Source organism: Suncus etruscus, chromosome 11 (genome assembly GCF_024139225.1).
Source record: "Suncus etruscus isolate mSunEtr1 chromosome 11, mSunEtr1.pri.cur, whole genome shotgun sequence".
Lineage (NCBI taxonomy): Eukaryota > Metazoa > Chordata > Mammalia > Eulipotyphla > Soricidae > Suncus > Suncus etruscus.
Genome location: NC_064858.1, coordinates 85,781,837 through 85,790,411, shown reverse-complemented (window position 1 = coordinate 85,790,411; position 8,575 = coordinate 85,781,837).

The window sequence follows — 8,575 nt, the reverse complement described above, 5'->3', positions numbered from 1 at the left end:
AAATGTGGTTCCTTCCTGCCAAGAGAGCAATAATATGGAGAAGGCCCCTATATTAAGGAAAATGTGCAAAAATAGATATTAAAGAGAATATTGGAAACAATTACCTTTGACTGAAAGTGTATGCTCTGATCAAGAGAGGACTGTTCAAAGCAGAATTGCAATAGTGTTAAAAATGTTCCAGTGCAATGATAGTTGGAAATAATCACTCTGGACAAGAACTGATTATGAAAGGAAGTAAAATGATATGTATCTTTTTAGGTAATAACAATATTGCAAACCACAGTATCTACAAGGGGAAAAAAGGAAGAGAGACAAAAATGTGTGCCACAGAGACGTGGGTTAGGGAAGGAAGTTGGGGGGAAGGCAGGAGGAAAACTGGGGACTTTGGTGGCAAGAAATATGCACTGGAAAAGGAATGAGTTTTGGACATTGTATGACTGAGTCATAAACAAACTTTGTAACATCATAACTTATTATGATGATTCAATTATAAATAAAATAGGGGTCAAAGCAGTGGCCCAAGTGGTAAGGCGTCTATCAAGCCAGGAGCAATTTCTGAGCACATAGCCAGAAGTAACCTCTGAGCGTCACCGGGTGTGCCCCCCAAAAAAGATATCATAAAATATAAAAAAGAAAGAAAAGGGTCCAATATAAACAAGATCAAGTCTAACCCTAGACTCAGTGGAGGCCCATTCTTCCTGACTCAGGCTATGATCCTGATTAGGGAACAGGTTCAAGTGATGGTTTAGGACAAAGACTAGAATTTAAGGAATACACGGAAGATACCATAGGGAAGATAACCTCATACCTCCTACTGCTGTCCTGAGTCTTCTGAGGAGCCAAGAGTAAGTGATCTGACACCTTAACTCTCATTATTTGCATAAATCAGGTATTTGATACGTGAGGCCAGAAACACAGATACTTAGGTGCTCTTCAGCTAGTGTAGGCCATTCAGCTGTGGACAGAAACTCACTTTCATAATTGACTATTTTACTTGCCCTTTCTTCTCCCTTTCTTTCCAGGTACTTTATAAATAAAGAAGGGAAATAAAACGGATGGGGTCAGACTCTATATGTGTTTCAGTGGTGTTACTTCAGGGCACCCCTATGAGGTACTAGCATTAGCTGAACACAAACCTGGTTTACTTGGGATGACTGTAGCCTCTGAGGCTGTCCTACTCATGGGATCAGGCCTCAAATTACCAACCTTGATGAAGATGAGTGTGATGGATGAAGTCTGGAAAGGAGCTGATTCAACCATTCTTCCCAAGCAAAATCAGTTTACAATAAGTCCTTTTGACATCCTAGGGATTTCTCCCCTGCTGTGTGTGTCTCACAGTAGGTGAGAATGGGACTAGTGTATGTATCTCCACCCTTCCTTATTATTAGGTAGGTGGGAACAAGTTGAGTAGAGTTATCATCCCCACTGGAAGAGGGCAATTCCTCTTCTATTTCAGATCTTGTAGCAACTGGTGTGGAAGTGGCATCCCTTGTTAAGGGAGTCATGCAACTTTATCAACTCTCCCAACAAGTGGACACTAATCTGAGAAGATAGCATTTTTCTATTCAGATGTTAGAAGAAGCTGCTCTCCAGAAAAGGTGGGGACTGGACCTACTCTTCCTGAACGGAGAGCTTTATATGGCTCTAGGGGAGCAATGCTATGGGATTCTATGCTAACAAGTCAGGGGTCACCCATAAAACACTGTAGCAGGTAAAGGCTAATTTGCAGGAGCAGGAAAGGTGATGCACAGATTCTGCCACTTGGTATAAATAGTGGTTCAATCACCCTGAAAAACTTCTGTGATTAAAGTGCTTGTGCTAAAGTCCCAGTATGTGCTCACAAGTAGGGACAAGGATGAGGAACCTCAAGGAGAGTGAAAGATTTGACTCAGGTTCATAGAAGCAAAGAAATGTTGGGACCTGGGTTCTACACAAGGGAAGGCATTTTCTAAAGACCACATGGCAGGCTTCTCTTCTGTTCAAAACCAGGAGTAATACCATTTTGTAAAGACCACATAGTGTGAGACATTTCCATTAACACTTCCCCAAGCTACCTGGCCATTCAGAGAAGGAAACAAGGGAGCAGTAGGAAGGTACCCCTAATAGTCAATCATTTTAAAGATCACCAGAGAGCTAGAACCTCCCTTTATCCCTTCCCTATATAATCCTCTTTATGACCTTCAGGGAGAGCCCTGTTCATCTCCTTCTGGATATGGCCCTGGCCTGCCAATATGGGAGCTGTTGGTAGAAGGATTAAAGTATTCAACTTTACTTCAGTGTGTGGTCTTGTCTTTTGACTATGCACTATAACCATGAGCTCTACTGACCCAAATGGTGCTCCTGTCACCGTAGGAAAAATAATGAAGAGGATGCATGCACTTATGTGAGCCATTCCTTAGTGTTCAGAGGTGCTCACTGAGTAATGGTTCAGGGAGGAGGTGAGTGGAGTATAAGGTACAAATAAGAAAATTTAAGAGACCACTCAGTCAAGTGGTCCTGTGGTGTTCAGAGGTCCCTGTGTGAGTCTTGTTACAATAGGATGTCTCCACTGGGTAATAGTGAGAAAAGAAATAGGCAAGCGGGGCTTATGGGAGAGTATAAGAGATTGAGGGTTTTTTCATTCTTAATTGAATTGTCTGCAACATTCAGAGCTCTCCATGCTGGTCCTCTGGCATTCAGGGGTCTCCCATTTAGTAATCAAGCAGCCATTATAAGTTCTCAGCAGGGTTCTGCCTTTTTTGTTTATTTTGTTTGTTTGTTTGTTTGTTTTTGAGCCACACCTGATAATGTCTAGGGCTTACTCCTGGCTCTGCACTCAGGAGTCACTTTAACCCAGTTAAACCACCTGCAAGGCAAAGCCCTACCCACTGCTCCATCCCAGGGATCTAAATTGTGACTTTCCAAGCCTTGAATTTATCCCACCCCATCCCTGTGTTGTTTATTTGGTTTTGTGATTTTTTTTATATTGCTGGGGATTTTTTTTCCTCCAAAGATATCTAAATTCCTCCTGGAACTGTTTATTTGTAGGAAGAAGCTCTCCTTTATTCATGTTAAGGTGAATGTGATTCAGTTTTGTTACTTCAAAACCTGTCTGACCAATATTAAAAGTGTTTTACATGGTGTACAGAATGCTGTAAAGGTCAAGAAATGACAGTAAGTGAGTGCCACACTGTGGAGAGGAAGCAAATTATTGTCTAGGAAGTTTGTGTTTAAAGCATTAGAGCATAGAAACATTAATGTTTCTACAGCCTGAGTATAATTGTATGCTGACTCGTTTCATCTGAAAATGCTAGAATGCATACACCATTTCCAAATCCATGTGCTTATACTAAGCAAGGACAGAATCAGGCTATTTCTGCCTTAGAACTACTCTCATTTAAAGCCATATTATGTAGGAGAACTAAAGCAAGAAAGTGAGAATGCCACCCAGGCTTATGGCAACCCAGATGATCCAGACTAGGACTGTGGTAGTGGCATAAAATGCAATTATAATGTCCTTATGTAGAGAGTGTGTCTGAGATAGATTTTGAAAATTCTCAGATGAAACCCATGAAGCTATTGAAGCATGAATTTGAGAGAGAAGTGTAATGTCATTCCTAAAGATTTTCTGTAATTTAATCCAAATTTTGGAGAATTGGGTGGAAAGATTGTATCTTGATTGGTTTTCTTTCTGTAAAGGCTTGAAATTGCATCAAATGTTCAAGCCATATTTAAATCAGAATCTATCTTTGGTGATGACCTACTGGGAGTATGCTCTGATCCCCTGACACTCTCACACCCAATACTCAGATGGCTGGAATGCCAAATTTATCTATCTCTCCCTGTGCTATTTGCCAATTCTCCTGGTGATGTCTCCTCAAATGGAGCATGTCAAGGCATGCCAAGGTCATGTGAGAAATAGATGGGTGGGGTTCTGTATTTTCTATGCAAAACAATGCATCGTGTGAGGGAAACAAAATGAAGAGGGTTTTTTTGTTTTGTTTTGTTTTGTTTTTGTTTGGTTTGGTTTGGTTTGGTTTTTGAGTCACATCCAGTGACACTCAGAAGTTACTCCTGGCTATGCACTCAGAAATGACCCCTGGCATGGGAGACATTATAGGATTCTGGAGAATCAAACCGCCATTTGTCCGAGGTTAGTGCTTGCAAAGCAAATGCCCTACTGCCTGTGCCAACAGTCCTGCTCCGAATATTCTTTCTTACCTTCAGGCTTACCCTATGACATCCACCTTCAATTCCTCCTGGATACTTCTTAGATTTTATTTAGGATTCCGTGATATTTGAATAGAGGTCTGTTTGTTGTTGTTGTTGTTGTTGCTGAGGAAAAGAGACCCTCTAGCATATATCTTATCTACGACATGTTTCTTGAATAGCTACTGATGTCCCAGATGATCAGATATTCCTCTCCTGTTTTCCCTGGAGATACTATTTGGGAGGATTTGATCAATATATGGGGCTTCAGCCCTAGAAGAAGTGCAGATTCTGTCTCCTGAACAAAAGAAAACATAGCTAGACATAGCCTCATTTTTTTAAATCTTCCTTTATAATGAATTCTTGCCACGGGCTAGCTTTAGGGGTTGGTTGCCTTAGAGAACTTCTCTGAGTTCCCTTGAGGAGAATGGATGCACCAGAGAAGAGATAAAAAACCACACAAATCTATGTGGGAGAAACACCGTGTTCTAATTTATATAATTGGGGACAAGTATATATGAGGTAAATTGCCAGTCACAGGTATGAGAAGAATGTTCACAAACAAAGCACAGATTAACAGTAAAACAATTCACTTGGCTAGGGTGGTACACAGACCTGAATAGTTCTAATATTAAGTAAAATATTAAGGAGAAGGTTAATTTTAACATCTCAAAGCATTTCCTGTCAGGCTAGCATCAGATGTAAAATAAGAAATTAGTGAGGATCGAAATTTCTCTATCAAGTTCCTATTTCTTTTTTTTTTTTTTTTTTTTTTTTGGTTTTGGGTCACACCCGGTAATGCTCAGGGGTTACTCCTGGCTATGCGCTCAGAAGTTGCTCCTGGCTTGGGGGACCATATGGGACACCAGGGGATCGAACCGCGGTCCGTCCAAGGCTAGCGCTGGCAAGGCAGGCACCTTACCTTTAGCGCCACCGCCCGGCCCCAAGTTCCTATTTCTAAGGGGAGAGGTTTCATTGCTTAAAGATCAAAATGAAGGAGATTAACTATATTTTTAAAATAAAAAGATGTCATTCTTTTCCTGGGAGAATTTCAACAGCCCAAATCTACATCCTGAAAAAACCTTTTTGATGTAAATTCTGAGGTAAAAGTTAACAAGTACTCAAGGTCTTTTTGGAGCTGTCCCAAGAAGCAGAATCTGCAAGGGCATTTTAAAGACAGAGGGAAAAAAGTTGTTTCTAAGTGTCTTTCTTTTGGTGCTAATATTTTCCAGGTAAAGAGGAAAATAATCAAGGCTATATTTGCCTGAGAAAATGCTTATGTTAGGAAGTAAAAGGTTTTACTAAAATACACACAGGAGAAGGGAGAATCATCTATAGGCCAATTAGATGTTTGTTGTAAAGGAAGCATAATGTCAGTAAAATAACACGAATCTCAAAGATATTTCTCAGAAAGTTTGTCCGGCCATCCACACTGGGGGGAAACTTCCCTGTATGCCTACTGGTGAACTATTCCTTGGGAGTTTTCATAAAGGTAAGCCACACTAAGGAGATGGCATCTTAGTGAGCCTTCTGGCAATCCTCCTCTAGAAATAAAAAAATTTCTAGTTATGAGGCAACAGATTCTCAGAGGTAGATAATTTCAAAGAAATTATAACTTAGAACATATTTCCCTTGAGACCTGGTGGGCACAAACTCCAGTGTAGTTTACTTTGCATTAAAAATTTTGCCCTAATTTGGCCTTGAAAATAAAATAGAAAATTTGGGACCAAGGTACCATGTAAGAAATCATGTATGAAAACTTCTCATTTGAATTTGATCTTCTGGAAGCAACTGACAATCTTCTCTGAAATAGACTTCCCTTGCCACTCCACTCTTGGGACCTGAATTCTGAACAAGGAGGGACACCATTTTGTAAAAGCCACATGGCAGACTTCTTCTTAGGTTCTGAGCAGGGAAGAACACCATTTTGTAAGGACCGCATGGTGTGAGCCACATGCTGGGGATTCAGAAGCCTAGTTCCATAGACCCTGCCTCAATCTACCTGGCCATACCAGGTAGCCTAACATATGGGGGCTCTGCTGAGATTCGAAGGACAGTGACCCAGCTGCCAAGGTTTCCTAGGTCCCACAAATACACGGAAACACCCTCGAGATATGTAAAGGCCTAGAAATGGAGGTCAGGGGAAGCCCTAGAGGAAGAAACTAGACGCAGAATGGCTCCTGAGGGCAGAGGACTAGAGGACGACCTAGTCCTCCCAGGGGTCACACCGGAAGCTGCACCTACGTTGGTTCGAGTCCCACTTGTGAATGCATCCACGTGGGTTCTAGTCCCATGGAGGTTCCACAGGAAATCCATGGTTTAGAGTCCCACAGAGTTGCACGGAAAACCCATGGTTCGAGCCCCATGAAAGTACCATGGAAAATCCATGGGTTCAAGTCCCATGGGGGTTCCACATAAATCTCATGGGTTCGAGACCCATGGGATCCCATGGGAATCTCGTGGGCTCAAGTCCCACAGAGGTCCAATGGAATACCCGTGTGTTCAAGGTTTAAGGGGGTCCATGTAAATCCCATGGGTTCGAGTCTCATGGAGTTCCATGGGAATCTCGTGGGCTCAAGTCCCACAGAGGTTCCAGTCATTCTGTCTTTGTGTCTGGTCTGTTTTTTTGTTTTGTTTTGTTTTGCTTTGTTTTTTTTTTTTTTTTTTTTTTTTTTTTTTTTTTTTGCTGTTGTTTGTTTTGCTTTTTATGTGTAGCTGTGGTTAATGGTAGTGTTTTGTTTTGTGCTCATTGCAAATATATTTTTCCTGCCTTCATTCATAGCAGTTGAAGGTTGGGAAACACCAGACAGCCTATACTCGGCCTAGAAGGACTTAATTGTCCAGAGATGCTCTGTCTTCCTCAACTGACTTCAGCTGCTTTTCTGATTCTTTCCCTTTCTTTTGTCAGTCATATTGTCTTCTTTAGTGTGCCATTGTCCTGTTTGCTGACAACATGGGCCAGAAAAATTCTAAGGATAATGACACCCCTCTGGGGCTAGTGAAGAACCATTTCAGGGATTTTAAGGCTAAAGTCGCTATGTCCTGGGATTCTGTCTATCGCGTAAAGCTGTGAACCCTCTGCCAGCGGGAGTGGCCAATGCTCCAGACTGGATGGCCCCTGAGGAAACATTCTCTAAAGCTCAGATTTTTCCCACAGAGGAAGCAGTGTTCAGTAACTGTCCAGACCAAATACCATACATTGTGGCCTGGAGAACCACCATGATGGCTCAAGCCTCATCTTCCCCTTGCTAACCAAACCATCTATCTCTCTTTCTATATGGCAGGCCAGTAAGACCAAGGTCTCTCTTCCTATAGGCGCTGGGACTGCAAAGGACTCCATCCAACAGGGACCCACTCCTGTTCTCACATCTTTGAAGGAAACAGAGCTCCTACCACCTCCCTACTCTCATCACCTCCTGCTCCCACCCCTTCCCCAACTGCTCCTTCTACTCCTGAAACCCCATCACTGGAGAGTCCACCCCACACCAGAGCAGGCTGCCTATATAGAACCGCAAGACAGGCCCTTGAGTAGCTTAGGTAAGGGTGCTAGCAGGAGAGAGGGGAGGAGCCTAGAAAAGGGTGCAAGCAAGAGAGAGGGGAGGAGCCTAGGGAGGAGCATGAACGGGATAGAGAGAACAGGAAAGCAGAAACAAAACATCATGGAAGCTCGTGGCTTGGCTGCTTTTGACTGGGCTACTTTTTTGGCTGGAAAGAAATAAAACAAAAATGTGCCCGGCCACTTTTTGACTGGAGAGACTGGAGTTTATCTGAAATGAGGAATTTCCCAGCCCCCAGGCCAATTGTCTGTAATCCCAGACTCATCTAGTTGGGGCTTAGGGGACTCAAAGAGTGTTTCAAGTGGGTCCTTTACATATTAAAGAAGGGACCAGAGCTAAGGGAGAACGTCTTTGTTTTGTTAATGGCTGGGAGAGAAGAAAAACTTGAGCGTTTAAATTTTTCTGATTTAGAGGTTTCTTAGAATGAACAATTGGGTGGGAAATGTTGCAGATTATTGTGGTTGGCCTTTTTAGACAATATTGTTAATTTTGTGAATGCATGATATTGTTAAAGTAACTCGATTCCATGTCAAATTTACCTCACCAAACTTAATGGTTGGTCTTAAGATAGCTTTAATGTAAAAATCTTGGTGGTACTGGGTTGTGAATATCTGAAGGAAAGGAATCAACAGAACTGGGTTAAAGATCTTTAATAAGTACCATAAGAAAAATTTGGTCCCGCTAGGTGCAAGAATATTTAGCAAAGTGATTCTAAATTGGCAGCAGGCAATTTAAAATTTTGCTCCTAGGGCCTTAGTGCTGGGCTTTAGGCTGTTAACTTGCTGTCTTTGGCAGCAAGACCACCCCATTCATGGAGGAGAGGTTAGAAA